The 20,351-nt window shown below is 38.5% G+C and overlaps 1 long non-coding RNA gene across 2 annotated transcripts in view; it reads left to right on the plus strand.

The window, feature by feature from the left end:
* Positions 1 to 20,351, plus strand: part of LOC121433925 — a 151,861-nt gene that overhangs the window by 13,007 nt on the left and 118,503 nt on the right. The window contains exon 2 of one of the 2 annotated variants that reach the window (XR_005972377.1): positions 12,684 to 12,977. This is a non-coding gene — a long non-coding RNA (uncharacterized LOC121433925). Of the gene's footprint in view, positions 1 to 12,683; positions 12,978 to 20,351 lie in introns of those variants that run through there. The other variant, XR_005972376.1, reaches the window with a different exon arrangement.

Genomic DNA, 20,351 nt, shown 5'->3' on the forward strand with positions numbered 1-20,351 from the left:
TCTGAGAGATGCACTGATATATATGTAGGGCAATAATTGTCCAATTAGCAGAATCATACAATAATAATAAGGTTCCCCTCTAGGGCTTATGACAAATTTAGCTATGTGTTCTTTTCCCTATTAACAGTGCCTGGCACAGGTTCCATCACAAAGAGCAGGCCTTAGATCCAATCAGAAAGCAGTTCCTTGTTTTCACAACATCCATGTCACTATGGAAGCAATGGGCATATCTTATTAGACAGGTCATTATTGTAGCTCACAGAGTTCACAAATGAAAGAGATTGATTTTTGGAAGCTGTAAACCCCCAGATCCTGAATTTCTTGTAAACAACTTGTTTTCCCCTGATCTGAGTGCCTACAGCTGCTCTGAGCAGGAGACCCTCAGAAGTTCCTGATGGCAGGGAAGTGGTTTCTGGTGGGTTTGGCTGGGGCATGGCTATCAGTTAAGGATCTCTATACAAGCTGCCTCTGGACACAATAAAGGGGGCATTCTTAGGGCATTCTGGCATCAAGGATGACCTGTGTCTCTGTCTGTGAGTCTTTGTGTGTCAATCTCCAGCCACTTGTCCGGTTCACGAACTGTACGGTGGCACATACAGCGCAGACAGGCGTGGTATGCCACAATTGATGATTAATTTTCTCTTTCAGGAATGTGCACAGCATTATAAATCTTGCTAGTAGGAGTGAAGCTTCTAGGTGAGTGCCAGTTTAGTTTGAGACATTATTAGGTCTAATGTCACAACATCAGGAGAGACAAGCAAAAGGGTAGTTCTTCTAACAGACACCTTAGCCAGATGAGAGATGTTTGGTCACAAGACCCATTACATTCGCAGAGGGTTGTGTCTGTGCCAATCACAACACTACTTCACCACCAGAGGAGGTAATCCCTCTCAGGTCAAGATGGGAATAGTTTCTAGTTCATCTAGAGTTCACTCCAGGTTTATAATCTCAGAAGGGACGGTACAAACTGCTTGAAAGTCCTGCCTAGGAAGATAACTTACAGAGACAATGAGCTGAGAACAGTGGGGAGTTTGTTTCAGGGCATTTGTATTAGTTACTTTTCTGCTTCGCTGATAGAAAACCAAGATCAAAAGTAGCTTAAGGAAGAAAGGGTTTATTTAGACTTTCTGTTCCAAAGAGAGTTGTGACTGAAAAGGTGTGGCGACATGGTGACAGAATCAGGAAGCTGGCTGATTATATTTCCTCCTGCACACAGGAACAAGAGAGGATGAAGGGGAAGTAAGCAAGGCAATAAACTCTCAAAGCTCACCTCTCTTGACTACTTCCTCCAACAAGTTTCCATAATCTTCTCAGTTCCTCCAACTGGGAACCAAAAGTTTGTATACAAGAGCCAAGAGGGGACATTTCTTATTCGAACCACCACAACACTCACATAGTTTAAAATGGCCAGTGTTGGCACAGGGCTAGTTCAGGTGGCTGTTTAATTGGCAGCGCATTTGTTCAAGGCAGCCAGAAAGCAAACTGTTAATTAGGGAATTAATTACTATTCCAGCCCACAACAGTTTGTTTATTTACAGGAAAACCATCATCACAATGACTTCTTACATTAATCACTTAAAGAAATAATTAACAGTAACACTGGCCAAACAGCTTTTAACAATGTTTAACATTTGCCCATGAGCAGGTAGGTCCTCTTTATGTGTCTTAGTGTGAGGTGTCACTGTTGTGTGACAAAATCTTTCCTGGGGAGATGCAACACAGGCCTTCTCATCCCAGACAGGGATTCCATGACAGACCAACATACAGATACCATCGAAGTTCTGCTAGTGAACTATCTAGTTTTATTGGGCTTACTTAGAGAAATATGGGTGAGGGGTTACTTCTCCAAGCAGAAATTCCCCAAAGACAGCTGCATCATGTGTAGCACACACATGGTCTATAGGCAACTCAACAGGTTGGAGAGTGTCCTTTCCAAGAGACTCAATTGTCTACATCTTTTCCAGGCAGCTGGACTGCTTTCAGAGTCATCTTTGCAGCTTGGGTGTTCTGAGAGGATTCTTAGCAGTCTTTATTGTTTACTGTTGGGAGGGAGTGGCCTAGTGCATCTACCTGTTCATGGGCAAATGTTAAACATTGTTAAAAGCTGTTTAGTCAGTATTACTGTTAATTATTTCATTAAGTGATTAATGTAAGAAGTCTGCTCAGTTTCAGGGACTTCCTGAAGCTATTGTGAGTTGTTTAACTTTCTGCCTTAAAGAGCTTCCCTGTGGGGTGGAGCGTTTCAGTCTTGGAGGGAACTGCTACACAACAGCTGTTCCGTTCTGCTCTCTTCAGCTCTATTTGGCAGTGGAATCTTTCCCTCCCAAATAAACATGTTTTTGTGGTGATGCCTGGTGCTACAAATTCCTCAGCAGACCCATGTCCAATCCGAGTTTTCAGCACTCTGATCTTGAGCCTCCAGAGCTCTGTAAAGAACAGACTTCTTTTCTTTATTAAATTAGCTTCCATCAGATATTTAAGTATAGTAATAAAAAAAAAGTGGAGAAACAAAATATTGCTATTAGAGTTCTACTTCCTTGAACAAGTCAGTTGGTAGATGAAATTAAAATTTCTTATTTAGAAATAGTACATTGTTCTGCATCACTTCATGTGAATTTATCACATGTATGCATTATTTTGCAAGGTAATGTGTGTTTTGAATTTGTATTTTTCATATTAATTTATATATCAATTAATGGAGATGGTTTAGATCTTACAAATCTAGTTTCTTGTATTTTTTTTTTGTTTGTTTTTGAGCAAAGCTTCAAATGCTTGCATGTATCTTCCTGGCTAGTCTGATCATGCTGTCACTACTTCTCTCCCAGGTAACCCTCCAAAGGAACAGGCTTGTCGCCAAATACATGTTCTTTAATTTTATAACTTTTTAAAACTATTATATACAAGTACACTGTTGCCTTTTTTTCTTTACTCCCCCGACCCTTCCCATGCACTCCTGTGCCCTCACTAAAGTTTATGGTTTCTATTTATTTACTTTGGACCACAAAATTGGTTATCCAACACCAGGTGGTGAGCCGTGAAGTCAACTACATACAAGTAACTTTATACATCCTGAGCAGTTTGGATGTATATATTTATGAAGAGTTACACATACACATTTTTAATAGCAGCCGTGAGTGTTGCTCCAGCAATTGTTAAAAATTTATGTCTCCCCATGACTCCTAAAGTCCTCATGATTTTAGCCTTTAAAAAATTACTTGAGGTCATGAGAAGGTCATATAGCTTCTGGTGAGAAGTTGAAGGAGTAATTGCGGAAAGTTCCTAGGACATACTTTTTGGTTCTGAGCCTTTCCATGACAACAAAAGGACCACACAACATCTGCAGAATAATATATTTTATGCAGAGAAGGAACACTCCCTCCTTTGTTCTGGGGACTCTCCAAAGACTGTAAAACTTTTTTGCAGGTTACTTAACCTAAAGTTATATTGAGACTCAAAAAATATCCATGAAGTAATAAAATGGAAACTGTTAGTATTCTAATCAGACACATATAGGAGCTGCTGTGGTCTTGGGAAAATAGAACTGTCGGACGGCTCCTAAAGCAAAGGTGACGGATCCAAGAAGAACATCCATGCTCTGACTCTGAGAGCAGCCTGTGGCTGAGAGTTGTTACTATTAGCAGTCCCTGAATATAAACCACAGTCTGCTACCACAGGAGGGTGAGATCATGATAGCAAGGCCACTCTTTCCACAGGAAATTTGGCAGTAAAGGCTAATGAGCTAATTCATAAGCTAGACAAGTATTATATCACCAAGCAACATCAGTCACTACCTCTTTTTTTTTTTTTCAATACTGAAATAGAATCTTCCTAATTTGCGTAGGCCTTAACTCACTCTATAGCCCAGGCTAGTTTTAAACTTGTAATTCTCCTCTTCAACTTCCCAAATAGTTGATATTAGAGACTAATACCACCACGCCTGGCTAGAAGTAAAGGTGTGTGTGTGTGTGTGTGTGTGTGTGTGTGTGTGTGTGTGTGTTGGTATATGCTTATATACTTATGTCTATTTGCATGGAGAATAGAGGACAGCCTTGCATGTCATATCTCAGGAACCTTCCACCTTTTTTGAGAAAGAGTCACTTGACCTGGAACTCACCTGTATATTCACTGGTGGCTGGCAAGCAAGCCCTTGGACAGCCTGCATCCCTCCACCTCTACTGAACCATATACCATATATATATATATATGACAGATGTGGTTTTGGAATTCAAGATTGAACTCAAGTGTTTGCAAGACAACACATCACATCACATGAAAGGTACTTTTGCCATAGCATTTTGTTTTATGTAGATGAAGTATGTAAAATACAGATAGTTTCTCCTCTACAAAACTTCTATTAAAAAGGCAGCGGTGGTGAGAGTGTTAGTAAACAGAGCTGCCTCTCCAAAGACTAACCACAGCTGGTCAGAAGGCCCAGGTTCATGGCAAGTACTGGCTTGGGAGGGAAGCAACCTTCTCCCTCTGGCCTCATCTTTACAAGAGAAGATCTTATGTTACATTGTTGTCACTCAGCCTGACATAGCCTGTGTAGCTTCTCGGTTACAATAGGAAAAAAAAAAAAAAGGAAAAATTATTGTTCAACAATTGGTCAAAATTTTGTTACATAAAAATTGGAATAGAGAATTCACTAAGGAAAACACTCCAGGGATGGAGGGATGGGGTGGACACACCACCACAGGCATCAGTGTGGCGGCTATATTATGAAGAGAGATGGAATGAATAATTTGAATTAAAATAAAGCCTTGATAACTCCTCTTACACACACACACACACACACACACACACACACATATCAATTTACCTAAGAAAAATAAAGAGTCACACTGAGAAAATGGGACTAAGCATTATTTGATAAATGACTACAGACTACTTGAATATTCCATTAGCAAAATAATACCTTGTTATGAATCTCAGAAGAATGCACTATAATTACAATGGTACTATCCTCTCCTGGGTGCTGGGAAGAATGCAAATTTTTTAAAAAATGATAGCTATTTATGCAATGTGAGGAAAAATGTCTCAAAACAAACTGAGAGGATATGATTTCTGGATTCCAATGAGTTGTTGCTGCTTTTTTTTTGTAGTTTCCACCAGCTTTAATTAGCTTGATGTGTTTATATAAAGTGAGGGCCAGTGGCATTCTTGGACCCACATTGGCATAAACATCCCATTGAATTGAGATGACAGAATTGTCCCATTCTCTGTGAAAATTTTCCACAAACAGGATTATATGCGAGGACTTGAAGGAAGGAAAGGGAGAGGAAAATGCTGTAATTAAATTACAACTTCAAAAAATAAAAAAAGAGAAAAATAAATTCATTTATCCTGAATACAAATTCCCAAGACATAAACATAGAATTATCTGAGAAGTAAGTACACTTAACTCACACTGGGTAAGACTCCTCCGAGAAAATGAGAGTATGGGCCAGGGTACATTAAAAGAGAAATGTGTGAAAGGGAGAAGAAGAAGGAGTCAAAAGACTAATAAAACAAGCCTATTACACTTCCTCAAGTCAGTCAATCACACCCAAAATGTGGCACTGTAGCAGCAGAACTGGACTGAGTTTGGAGCCAGCCTAGGCTCTGTAGTGAGTTCTAAGCAAGCTGGAGCTAGAATGAGCAGTCTATAGTTTTAGAAACGAAATTCCAGTGGGAATATTGGTGGATTTATATTCAGTTGGTGAGATTTTGAACCTTGCTTGTTGTCTTTCGGTCCTGCCTTCTTCCTGGAGTCAAGTCGCTGCTCCATGAGTGTTTTGATTTATGACTACATGAATAGAGAGGTGAATAGGCTTTATCTCTATTAGACAGAGCGTTCTCATATCACCCCACCACTGGTACTCTCTGTCTCTCTGTCTTTATCTCTATTCCCTGCGCCCTATATGTCTGTCTTCTTTTCTTTATTTCAGCTATAAATCTATTTATATATCATTGGCCACTACTTTATTTTGGCAGTCCTATTGACTATGAAAGCTGCTTACAAGATTCCTTAGTATAAGCTATGAGAGATATGATGATTTGGGAAATTAAGCTAATCAAATACAACGCATCAGGGTCTAGTTGATATGTTTTCTAATCTTGATAAAAAGATATACACCATGATGAGGTTATATTTAAAGTGAATTTTCAGTTTGAGATATGTGATAAATAATTGCCTGATGCTATCTGTATTGAGCATCCATCACTCCAGATACATCTAGAGATAGTTTCTAAAGGGAACAGCCATCATTCTAGATAAATTAGAGAATGGAAAGAGCATTAGTTACTTTTCTTGTTGCTATGACAAAATATCTGCCAGGAGTCAACTTAAGGAAGAATAGGATTGTTTTCAGTTGCACTTTGAGGCTACAATCCAAAGAACTAGGAAGATGGTGCTTCAAGAACATGAGTGTGAAGCAGCTGGTCAGTTTGTTTTTGCCTTCTTACATCATCCAAGACCCCATCCATAGCAGGGTGCCACCCATGTGCGTGGGTCTTCAAACTCAGTACAACTTTCTGGAAATACTTTCATAGATGCATTCTGAAGTATGCTTCCATGGTGGTTCTAAATCCAATCCAGTTGGATGGATATGAGTCAGCATTGACTAGTTACTAACTCACGTGCACTAGCATGAGTAAATTGTACCCACATACATGAACCAAAAACTGCATGGCAAATGCTACTTCTTCCAGTAGACCAAAATGATATACAGATAGATAAATAAAATGAATTTCTTTTTAACAAGGGAATTTCATTTTTCAGATATGATGTTAATTGTTGCATTCAAAAAACCACCTGGAAAAAGCCAAACTGTGCTAATCAGGCGATTCAAGCCCCTAAAGTTAAACAGTTGCTTTAGAAGATAAAGGGTGTAATTATTAACTTCAAGGTGCAGAGTCCAAATCAGCATTCAAAAGAAGACTGCATTTAACATGTGCCTTTCAGCCATTTTGTAAATCTGGCATAGTTTCTCATACGTAGGAAATTTGCTAAAAAATGTTTCTAAGCAAAACATTCACACTGAGTATCATGCTCAGGTAGCTAGGAATTTCATATTTAATTCATAATGCTATGTTAAAGTCACATAATTGATGTCTTAGTTAGGATTTCTATTGCTATGACAAAACACTGAAACCAAAAGCAACTTGGATAGGAAAGGATTTATTTCACCCTTTGTGGTATGATGGTATAAAACCATTGTCCCAGGGAGTCAGGATAGGAATCCGGATGTACAAACTGAAGCAAAGGCCAAGGGAGAACAATGATTACTTGCTTGGTTCCCATGACTTTCTCAGCCTCCTCTCTTATGCAGGAACACCCACCAGGGGTCTATACGATCCCCTGTTGGGATGGGTCCACCCTATCAATCACCAATCAGTAAAATGCACCACACACTTGTCCAACAGACCAATCTGGCCAGGGAATTTTCTCAATGGAGATTTCCTTTACCAAAAATGACTCTGGCAAATGTCAAATTGACATAAAAATCTAGCAAGCATAAAAGCAAAAAATCCTAGATCATTAACTTTGCAATGGCCCTGAACTTTCTATTATGTAGTCCTTGTTCTTTGGCAAAGAGTTTCAATAGTAAAATAAAATCATAGAATGATTAAGGAAATATCAATATAGATCTTCTGTGCTTCTTAGGCTACTCACATTATTCAAATATCCAAATAGGGTAGACATAACCCTTTATCTAACTCATGCCCTGCCTTATTTTCAAAGCTAGATCCTGAGAAACAGACAATAAACCTTTACCAAACTAAGAGATAAAATAGTTTATCACAGCAAGAGTATATATTTGTAATATGAAACTTCATTCTCACCATTTATGTATGGGTCATTGATACCAGGATTGTTCAAAACTATGACTAAATCTGGAAAAAAATATATGTATATATATAATTTTTATTTATTTATTTTTAAATTTATTTATTTATTAAAGATTTCTGTCTCTTAAGGACACTTTTTGACTTTCTTTTATTTTTCCTTTCCTTTTACTTTTATTAGGAGGATTTCATGTATTCCAGGATGGTCCCAGTCTCACTCTCTATGCCAGGGTGACCCCGAGTGACATGAAATCTCAGATCCTTCTACTCCACCTCCAAAGTGCGAGGGTAACTGATTGAAACACATCACTCCACCTGCTTTATGTGGTTCTGAGAATGGAAGGCAGAGCACTGAGTCAGCTAGGAAAGCATCCTACCAACTGAACTACATCCCTACTTCCAAATTCATTGAGTTTCTAAGTGTGGATAATGATAATGATTATCTTGGACACAATTAAAAGTTCTTTTGGTTTTTGTATACACATCAATAATAAGAGGAGTAAGAGTGAATAGCAAAATAACTGAACAAGAGTCCTTTGAATAACCTGCAAACACAAAGTAATGACTTATTGTTTCAGCCATCTATGGTGATGCTTAAAAATGCTAAAATCACTTTTACTATTTTGTGATTCCTTTTCAAAACGTGTTAGTCTTAAACGTGATTGCTTGAAAATTACTCTAAGAAAATGAGGCTTCATTTTGGGTGATGTGGAATAGAGTAGGGACTTGTTTCTCGCTCATTGGATGCAATTATAAACGGTGCGCCGAGTGGATAAATTAAGGGAGTGTAGACAAAAAACATATTCTAAAACTCATCAAAGCTCTAATGAGCTTTCCTTTTGTGCCTTTTGGTAAATCTTTCTTGGACTTGACATGGCCAGAAATATGGACGTGAATGCTGCTGTAGAAGTCTAAGAGAAGCCTGGATTGAGACATATGAAGTGAGAATCCCAGCCTCTCAGATTTTATACTGTACTAAGCTTAAGCTATAGTTATGGCAACCCACAGGAGACAATCTAAATGAAAGCAGCTTTTCTCTGTGTTCCCAGAAACTGTATCTTTAATGTGGTAGGACAATTCCTGTGGCTTGTTTTCTGTGTTTGTCATCTGGCCCCATCTCTGAGGATGTAGGCTTAATCTTCTGTAGAGGAGGCTACAGCAAATTTGAGAAGTTTAAAGTTAATATTGTAAATAGTTTTGTGCCACCACACGTTATTCTGGTATTCTGATAATACATGTATTAGACCTCCTGGTACTGCTCTTCTGGTCAATTCCAGATGCTAACTGCTATGTGAAATGAACAGAATTTATTCTTGCATTTTCAACTTTCTGACCCTTCCTTCAACCCCAGTCATTTTGCTATTAATCCTAATGTTATACTGAACCACATTATTTTAGTAATTTCCTTATACTTCTTTCTATCTTCTGTTGCTACGTTTCCCTTCCTTCCAAGCACATTTCTATCATCTTTGTTTTCATGTAGAAGGTTTGTAATTAAAATTTATGACAAATAATTCCAAAAGCCACATTATTGAAGTGGCAGAATTTGGTCCTTTTTTTTATCCTATTGAAAATTAATACATCCAAAGGTCTATGGAAGCAGAATTACTTGTGCTCACATGCAAGTATTTTTGACTGTTCCATTTGGTCTCCAAGTGTTCTAAAATCCTATAAAGAATGTTATTTGTGCTTTGGTGATAACTGGCTGAACTCTTTCAGCTCACATATTTCCATCACACTTCTGTGCTTAAGTTGACTCTCAAACACTTTGTAGTTTGGTCCTAATCTGTTTCACAAGAGCCATATGCACCCATGTGGGACTTGGGTTATGTGTACTCTGTCCCATATTTCAGTTTTCAGAGTCTAGACTTGCCTTCTAGGTTGAGGGTGTCAGCAAGGCGGGGGGTATGTATGCACAGCTCATATGCAACTAAACAAATTGTTCTTCCATCTCCTGCATCTTCATCTTTTCAATGTTTGCCCCTTCCATCAATCTCTCCCACTTCCTCCTCTTCTTCCTTCTTTTTTAGTTTTAACAATTTTTTTTCCTTTAGCCTTTTGGTCAGAATTCTGAAACTTAATATTTTCTGTTCTACTGCAGATTTTCCTTGACCATACTCACACAACAAAAAAGTACAGTGAGGGAAGGAGGAAAAATAAGTGATACCACAGTCCTAGAATTGGTAGAATGTGGAGACATCAGAGTACAGAAGAAAGATGTGGCCAAGGGACCTGTAGACTTTGAACATTCAGAAACCCACTCAGCATTTTTTTTGAGCCAGAATTAGGCTATTTCTCAACTCCTCTGTGTATCAGTGATCCTTTCTGAGACATTCTGGAATTCTAGAAATGTAATTCCACTGGAAAGAGTGGTGAATTTGTCTTCAATTGGTGAGTTTTTGTATCCTGGTCTTTGTCTTTCAATCTTGCCTTCTTCCTGGAATCAAATCACTTTTCCATGTGTGTTTTGATTTATGGCTACTTTCACAGAAAGGTGAATAGGCTTTATCCCTATTAGACAGAGCGTTCTCACATCACCCCACCACTGGTACTCTCTGTTTCTCTGTCTTTATCTCTATCCCCCCCCCCCATGTTTCTGTCTACCTTTCCTTACTTCAGCTATAAATCTGTCTATATATCATAGGTCACTACTTTATTTTGGCAGTCCTGTTGACTGTGAAAGCTCCTTTCAAGGTTCCTTTGTATAAGCTATGAGAGATATGATGAGTTGCTTTGGAAAATGAAGCAAATCAAATACAATGTCTAGTTAATAATTTTTCTAATCTTGCTACAAAGACTTACACCATATTGAGGTTATAATTAAAGCAAATTTTCATTTTAAGATACATGATCAATAACCTATTCACTCCTTCCTGTAGCCCCACTGATAGCATCTATATTGAGTGTCCATCATTTCAGGTACATCTAGAGATAGTTTCTAAAGAGAGCATCATTCTAGATAAATGTAAAGATGCTATTTTATTAAGGTGATCTTATTGATGATTATGAAGTTCTCTTTTGAGTCCCAATCAGCATTCTTGTATTTCCTATTTATTTTCTTTCCATCACTTTACATCTCATAGAAGGATTTATGAAATGGATTTAATGTTTTTCTTCCAAACAGGAAATTCCTCACAGAAACATTTCTGATTTCTCTGAAAGCAGCTTCTGTCATGGTTGATGGCCAAGTTTTACTGGGATGTCTGCCGGCCAGTAGTGGAATTAATTTGAGGTTCCCCTGATAAAAATACTCATCATCAGATCATGGCTTTGTGCTGTTAGGGATGGTCCATAGCTGGGCTCTTTGTGGGATTTCTAGGTACTCTTTCAACCAGCTGTTTTCTGTTCCTGAGAGTGAATCCCAATAAACAGCACACTCTTGCAATTTATGAAGTACTTGCAGTGTTTTAAGAAATGGGTAAGGGAACAGGACTGGTTGTTTCTGTGGTCTCTGCTGGCTAATGCAATGTAGAGTGGGCAAAGGAACAAGAGCCAGGTTGGCGAGAGTCTAAAATACTCATGTTTTCAAGTGAGAGGCATCAATACCATCTTTTAAGACAGGAAGGGAGCAGAATGAGTTGGACTCCAGGGAATGTTAAGCCTGTGTTAATATTTCTGTTGTTGCATTCCTACTGGGCTCCTGTGTTAAGGCCAGAGGGGCATCTGCTCCACTAAGCAAAGCTGGGAACGCATCAACTCACAATCTTCCCATGTGAACTGATCAAAATGTCTTTAACTAGTTTGATGTTCAACCACAAAGAAATGGTGCCAGCTCCTGAGATAAAGACATATAACTTGTTATTCCATTTGATTCAACCGGGACTTAAAATAACTAAGGTGAGTTTCCACATTTAAACAGACCGCTTATGGTGTTCTGGAGGCGGGCCCAGGCATCAACTTTGTTATAACTCTTCTCTTTCGGTGATTTGAATATGCACAGAGGACAGGAAAGCAATCTTGTAATTAATATAGACCTCTAGTGCTATTTCCCAATAATTGATGGCAAAAATCACTTAAAAAGAACAAAAATTGAGAAAGAATGTCAACTCTAGCTACATATATACATGAACCGACACATAGAAGAAAACCAACCGAAACTAGTAACTGTTTAATAATAGCTCTAACTTCATCTAATGCTTTTTGTCAAAACCCACGTTTTTCAGTTGCAATTTCTAGTGAGAAGAAAGACATGTTTTACTAGCTTTGGGGAAATACCTTTAATTTTTATTGAATTTATTTGAGTGTGTGTGCAAGTGAATATGTTCGGAGGTCGTAGACAAGTTAGTGAGTCTGGGTTTCTCATCCTACCACGTGAGCCAGAGAGATGGCACTCAGCTCTTCCGATTTTGTGTTTAGAGCCTTTACCTGCTGAGCATGCTGCAAGCCTACAGATCTCTTTATGCCAAAGGATAAATAAGAAGAGAAAACCTAGACAGACAAAGCCTACCCTTTATTTTAAAAATGGTAAACTATTCAAATTAAAATGAAAACAGTTTTTACTTCCCCAAAGTGATTTTGCTTCACTAACCTGTTAACATTAGGGTTCTCCCCCTCCATTATTCAGGCCAAGAGAGAGAAGAAATATAAAAGCAGTGTATTTTTTTTCAGATAAAAACTAAATTGCAGCCTAGAGCATTGAAAAATGAAAAAATGAGCAATTACATTCACTATCCCCAGAGCATGTAATAATTGGGATTGTAGACCCAGTGTCCTTTTCTTGAAATATAGCTAATATGTTTTTCATATTTTCACATTTTGTATATTTATACTTTATGGTTGTTCACTTTTGTGGAAACAAAACTATGTTACAATCTCCTGCCCCCCCCCTTTTTTTTCTTCTTCTTCTCCTGCAAAAGTTTTCCTCCACAGCTGCTGTGAGCTGCTGGCCAAATCAAAGCTGAGAAACTCTTTGAAGCTCCTGAAGCCTTCTCTTCTCTCCAGAAAACAACAAAAAGTCTTGGAATGTCAAAGTCACTGCCAGCCTGGAACAGATCTTGCAAGCCCTGTCTTTTCTCTCATCATCTAGGAATTCAGCTGAATGAAGAAAGTCACCTGCTCCCCACCACATTTATCCTTGCAGTCAAAAAGACAGAAACAAAAGCAAAACTTCCATTTATAAGAGAAGCACCAAGGCCTCTTTAACAGTTCTGGTAAGCAACCTAGGAACTTGCAAGACCATACAATTAGAGTCAGTTCTGTTGCAGATGAGAGGCATGCCGTCATCAGTGTCCATCTTTCTTTGGCTGTAGCACATGTATCTTTATTGTGTTGCAGTTACTGCCCTGTTTTACGTAGCTATGTGCAAATGTTCTGTGTAGGCGCACCCCACTATGGGAGGGCCAGCTTTTTATTCTCAAGAAAATCTTTTAAATTCAGTTGTCCCAATGGCAGCTGGCTTGGAGAAAAGGTTGTGTGAGAGAAATGAAGACAACCAAGACATGCACCCTTCACCCTGGCCAATTGGAATTTGGGACTGGCGATTTTAATTTGCAGCCAGTCGCTGTTATGAGAAGTTTTTCTCCCCCTTGGGAGAAATATAAGCAATATCTATCCTTCCCCATCAGGTCTCAAGGACAAACCAAAACAGTATTCTATCAAAACTACCTCTGAGGAAGCAATGAGTTTATTTTGTCTACATACAGAGGCATGGGTGAAGGTCTCAGGGCAAGACCATGGGTGACCCTAGAACGGCAACCCTGGAAGCTTTGCACCTAGGGTGGACAATGATTTTCTCATAGTCCCAGGACATTGGGCCTCATTCAGTTACCCTGCTCCTGCCTATATATTCTAGCTCATAGATAGATTGCATACATGTGACTGGGGAAAAATGACCAGACACTCAGATGAGTGTCCCAATAACCTTCTCAGCCCACCTTTCTATGACAGAATGTCAACCCTCCACAGGCTAAATCATGATGGACCCTCACATGTAGGCACCACTGAACCCATAAAGATGTGACAAGTTTGCACAGAGTAGTCCATGACAATTGTCATTACAAACAAAAAGAAAAACTGAAGATGTGTACCCGGGAAAGGGATCAGTGACCAGCAGTGTGGGTTGGTAGTTCTGTGGCAGAAGTGACCTCCTATCTGGACATTTTATTCAAAGACAATTGTTTTATTTCTTTTTGGTTTTATGAAGTTCTTAATCTTAGTCCATTTTCTGATTCTCCATCCTTCTGCAGAGCCTACACGCCTAATTATTTTTTCAGTAAACACTTTTCTATTAAAACGAGCCAGAGGCACTTTCAGTTGCCCACAGCTAGTGATGCTGCTTCATATACATGAGCTGAGAATGTTATGATCATTAAAATAGAAAGGAATCATTCTCATTTCAAACCCAGAAATACTCTTGGGGAAATTTCTTCGGTTTTGTTGTTAGTTAAATAAGAATATGAGCATTAACAGAAAATTGTGAATAAAGTTCAAAAAAATTCAACTGCAAGGCACTGCCAAAAAAATTGAAAAGGTTCTGAATTTTGAGAATGAATCTGCTTCTTGGACTTTATCAAAATTAAGTAAATGTTCATTTTTGTAAAATAATGTAGAGGCAATACCACTTTTTTAGCAGGATTGTTGCAATCTACTCACTTGGGTAGTGTGTGTTAGAGGCACTCAGCTATGAGCATCAACATATGAGATGTGGCCACTTTTTGTTTTAGTATCAGGTTGACAGTCCTACCTTCCCATGAGTTAAATCTGGGTCAGACATCTTGCACTATTGTCATGTTGAGGAAAAGAAGCCATAGCTACTCTATCTTTGGAATGTTTCGGCCCCTTTATCAATCACTTAGGTGACCCAGTTACAAAGGATTCCTTTCTGGGACACCTCCACTTTGAGGAACCCCAAAGGGAAGAAAATAAAAGCATCGAAGCAAGCTTTCTGCTGTGTGCCATAGTAAGTGAAAGAAGAGAGTCTGAGGCAGTTGTCTGGTTAGATACAGGTAGTTAAATAAGGAGAGCCCCTGGGAATCCAACCGTTCTTTCTATAGTTTTTCCTTTGTAAAGGATGAAGATAGGGTTGAGTGAACCCAGAAGCTTTTTCCTGTCAGGAGGGAATTAGAACAAAGATTTCCTTTAGAAACAGTGTGCTTAGTACTGTCTGGTGACAGGCAGATCTCAAAAGACTCAGTTGTGATAAAGCCCCAATGCGAAGCTTTGGGGTGGAAGCATCGAGCAACTTCTCTGAACTTTTCTCTACTTGACCCTTTGTTCCCCTGACACCCAATTTCCTGTTTGCTCTGCTCTCTTATTCAAATCCCATCTGGTCCTTGCTTTGGAAGAACTCATATGAAGAAAACATCCAAGTTGTTCCATTTCAGAAAAGATATACTTTTGTATGATGTGAACATCTATTTTTTTTTCACCATAAAATAGCAGTACTGAGTTGAAATACATAAAGAGTCAACAATCTCAGCTATCTGGAGGCTTTCTGATTGATTATAATCTAAATTCACTCTTTTAAGAGAGGGACATTTAATTCATTTATAGAATTGATATAGATTCTAATTCTTTGATGTTTGCTTAAAAGGGCTAGTAAGCCATTAAAAACATCCACTGCTGCCAAAATGGCGAAGATGGACATCTGTACACTTGAAGAGAAGTCTTTTCTCTCCCTCCATGACTTCAGCTTCTCCTAAACTGACCCCATTGCTCCCTGTGGTGGCATCATTGCCCCTGCTGGCCTCCACATTAAGGAAGTTCAGTGGCTTCTCATGTGACTCATGTTAGGGGTGAATTTTTTTCCTTGAGAATAAATTGTTGAACCTTATCTATTCTGCTGACACAGTACTCTATAGAGTATATTATGTTCCCCTGATAGTTTGGATAAAATAGCCAATGCAAAAAACAATCTCTGAAAACAATTTGTGAATATGGTGGACTGATTTGATGAGCCCAGAGGAGTTGCACAGTCCTCCTTTCCACTATGCTGTTCTATTCTGTTCTTTCCATGTTTCCACAGACAATGTCTCCCAAGTGTGTAGTAGGAAAGTGACATTTGAAAAACCTTTTCCCAGCATGTATCCCAAGGATGGCTGTGTGTTGTTCAATCCACATATTTAAGGAGTACTAGCCTCATTATAGTCATACCTCTCTCATGGAATTTGCCAGAACTGGTTCTTCAACTAAACTAAGGCATTGCACCTGGAAAACCTCCTTCTTTGCCCATCTCTGCTCTTTCCTCAGCCTCAGAGAAGGCTTATTCCCACTCTCAATTTCTACTTCTTTGTGGTACATTCCATCTGTGAGCAATCCCATGCGGAATTCGTCTTTTCATGCCTGGCTCATTTCACTTAATACAATGTCCCATAGGGCATCCCATGTTGCCACAAATGAGATTTCATGCCCTACCTGGAAGAACAGTAACCAGAAAACTAATGCATTACAGATAAATAACGTCTTTAGACAAATATCAAGAGGAGCCCAGAAATAATAGATAGAATTTAAGGAGCTTCTTGGATATCTGAGGTACTTTAGCATGATCGACAATACTGTACCTTCCTTTGAGAAATCAAAATACTACCTTCCAGGTGGGTAAATGATGGAACTCAACGTCTAAGTTGGCCAGACTTTAGGCACTGTTCAGTGTCAACAGTTCATGTAAGCTCTTCTGGAGGTGTGGAGCTTCTGTTTCTTCTAGGCCACCCCATTCCCTAATTGTTTCAGATTTATTTGGTGGAACCTGACAGTTTAAGGCTGAGAGAAACTGGTGGTTTATTCTTCAGCCTACACTGTGATTACGTTCCCACAGATAGCCTCTCTTCAGTTTCCCACTTTGGATCAATATTGCATATATTGAAGTTGTTAGGACATTAATAACTATTAGCTGTTTTCTTTGTTAAATGATGAGTAACATTTCTTCGTTAAATGATGAGTAACATTTAAAGACATGCTATTGAGGGTTCTGATAAGAAAGCAAACCCTGAGGCCCCAGATCATGAGCCATTCCACTTTCCTGGATATGAATAGGCTTTAGAAGTTAAGAGGGGGAGAACTACTTCATGGATTGAACAACTTGAAATAGCCTTGTAGCAACATGCTTTATAGGAAAAAATCCTAAATTAAGACGAATGGGATTCTGTCACACCACAAGACAGGAAGATGACAAGCTTGATCCTCTCCAACTTGCCCTCTCTTTCGGGCTGAGAGATGGCTCTTTTGTATCTTTCTACACTGTGATGACGAGTGATCACTAAACAAGTTTATAGCACACTAAAATGTTTTCTATTTAATTTTGAAATCCTATCTCAAGCTATTAATTGCTTGATGATGAAAGCAGTTCAGCCAGTTGTCATTTTCAAATCATAAAATGGTGGGTAGAATGGGCTAGGTGGCTGCTGGCAGATAGCACACACACACACACACACACACACACACACACCCTACTCCAATAATAATATGAGGACTTAATTATTATTAAACATTCAGAAAAGGAAACTGATAAATTTTTTATCTTTCTACTCTTACAAATTATTTTGATGATTTCTTCCATGATGGCTAATAAACTGGAAAATGTCTACAAAACTAAAAAAAAATGGATCAGATGGGGGGAACATGGAGAGATATAATACTGGGAGAGAAAACTGGAATCTGGGGACATCTCTGGGAGGAGCTAGAAACCCAGTGCAATAAAAACTACCAACCATCTATGAGGGTGATCCTAGCCAAGACTCCTAGCAATGGGAGATTCAGAGCCAGAAATGGCCATCTTGAGTAACCAGGCAAGAATTCCCATGAGGAATTGGGACAACAAACAAACCCCCATATCATCCAGCTACAATCCTGCCTACAAGATGAGCTGTTGTGGAGGTGGCACAGGAATAGTGAGAGTTCCCAACCATTGACTTGTCTAGCTTGAGACCCAGAAGTGAGGGAGCTCACTTCTGTCACTGCCTGAATGGTCAGGACCCAGAGGCAGGATGGCCTAGAGACCTAAAATAGAACAACTGGCAAAAACATCAGTGAAATGACTTCCAATAATATTCTGCTATCGTTGGTCTTTTTATGGGATTCCTACTTGTGGGATCAGGACTGTCTCTAACTCTGTTGCCTGTTTTTGGAACACTTTCCTCCCACCAGCCTTAGAAGAAGAGGAGGTAGGTGACTAGTCTCACTGTCACATCATATACCATGGTTGGCTGATATCCATGGGATGCCTGCCCTTTTCTGAAAAGAAACAAAGGAGGAGGAGTGGACAAGGAGTAGAAAGGGGAAGTAGGGGGAGGAACTGGCGGAGAAGAGGGAGAGGAAACATAAATTAAGTAAATAAAAAAGTGAATAAAGAAGATAACTCAAAATGAAATGTGAGAAAATATTTCTGAAAGGGAAGCAAAGCAAAATGCAAGAATTTGCTTATTTGTCATGTACAGAACTGAGACTGGAGAGCAAGTCCCATATATTATACAGTTTGCTTGAAGGATAACTCCTTTTAATGTATTGACAGATGATTCAATTTGGGATAACTTCGTTCATTTCTCCCAAACTGTTCTACACACACACACACACACACACACACTCACGCACACACACACATTACAAATAGGTTCCCAAATCTATTACAAAGAGAAGAAATAATTATCTTTTGTTCTTTAATACTGTGGTACATGTAAGCAGAGAAAATCACCCATTTAACATGCTTTCCTCACATGCCTATGTCTCTTTCGTTGCTGGAAAGACAAGCTGATTGATTCAAATTTAATATATCCAGGGCTTTGTTTTGTCTCTTTTATGAAGTCATTGTGTCATTATACAAATGGTGGTTGGGTAAAACATAGAAAATAACAAACTCACTTACATTTGAGAGAATGTTTCTCCTGCAGAGTCATCCCTTAACCTCCTCTCACAGGGTCTATCATGAAGTACTTAGAGGATTTCCTAAACTCAATCCAGGACCACTTTCATAAGGAGATAAATCTGTCTCCAAGTGACACACATGAATACAATGGTATCATCTTTTCTCTGTGCTTCCCCATAGTAACCTGACCTGCTTGTCTACTTTCTTTTCTCTCAGCTCTTGTACTTCAGAATAGACAGAGTTAGCTCTTCACTTTGGGAGACAATGATCACCCTCACCACACACAAGTATTTTACACTTTGGATTCAGAATGACCTAGACTCAACAGCTAACCTAAAGTGAAGTGAGCTCTTCAATCTAAGACCATCCAAGGCCAGCTTCTTCCCTGTAACCTAAGAGCTATTCAGATGTGTGCAAGTTGGTCACTGAGAGTTTCCAGCAGTGAGACGGTGGTCACATGGGGAAGACTTTGGGGTTTAAATTCTCTTGTGTGCACAGTTCCCTTTGGAAAACGTGGAACCATTGAATTTGGGGACTGTTCTCCTTCTAGGGTCATGAGTTGAACAAAGAACCTCAAACTTGATTCTCAGGTTCTTGATCATTACCTATTTTTCAATGGAATTAGTTTAATTTTATTCTTCAGATCTCTATAAAGACAAAGTAATCATATCATTCTTTCCTGTGTCTGGCTCTGTAGAAAACAAGAAAGATTGGGTTAATTTATTCTATTTAGTTTGGGGGCTTCTGAGTACTTATATTTCTCAAGAGTATTGTAAGCCCCTTGAAAGGAAAAGTGACTTGTTTATAATGGTCATACTCTAATACAGTGAATTGTGTGTAGTGAGTGCTCCGAGGTGTTTTCAGAGTTCATTTAAAGAATATGTGATATAGTAATATATAATGATATAGTGATATAGGGGAAACTTTTCTACTATAACTTTTTTTACTTTTTCTTCATTTTCATGACTACATTAAAATAATATTAAAAGTTATTTATTAGTCTCATCTTGATCTTTCCAAATGAATTAAAAATAAACATACATAGTTGGTTTTCATTATTTAAGAAATTATGATTGCATTACCACCGAGAGAAACATTAACATATTTAATTTCATTATAAACTGTCAATCACCTAGCCTAATTTGTTAATAATATCAATTATATCATGAAATAGTGAAATAAATATAAAACAAAATTTTGAGAGCTATTTTATAATTGTATTTTGATTCATTGAGACTCATACTTTAATATGGGTTCCTGTGCCACTGTCTCAATACTACTGAGTTTCAGAACACATGCAGGTCTTGGTTTGTGATTTGTTTACTAAAGTATTTCCATATCTAAAAAGATAAAGCATGAGTCGGCCTCTACAAGCAAACAGAAATCCCCAAATTGATGCTCAAGTGGTATTTCTCTCTATAAACTCCATTCCACAAAAAATCTCTGCCTTTTAGTTTAGACAGGATATTGATGTGTTATTTTTATGAACATATCTCTAGATTGATGTCTGTCTTAGTTATTCTCATTTTCCACTTGGGTCTGACTTAGTACAAAATAATACAAAGATTATTGAGCATTAAGTTGTTCCAGTGATAAGGCTGGCATGGACAACTCTAGCCAAAAAGACATTTAGAAACATCATTTGGCCTCTATGTCCTTTGCAATTCAAAATAAAATAGGTTTGAAAGAACTAGAGGAAAGATTAACATTCTGAAGAGAAAAACCTATA

The sequence above is a fragment of the Microtus oregoni genome, unplaced genomic scaffold, assembly GCF_018167655.1.
Source record: "Microtus oregoni isolate MIOR12 unplaced genomic scaffold, Mior012 000042F_ref0000377, whole genome shotgun sequence".
Classification (NCBI taxonomy): domain Eukaryota; kingdom Metazoa; phylum Chordata; class Mammalia; order Rodentia; family Cricetidae; genus Microtus; species Microtus oregoni.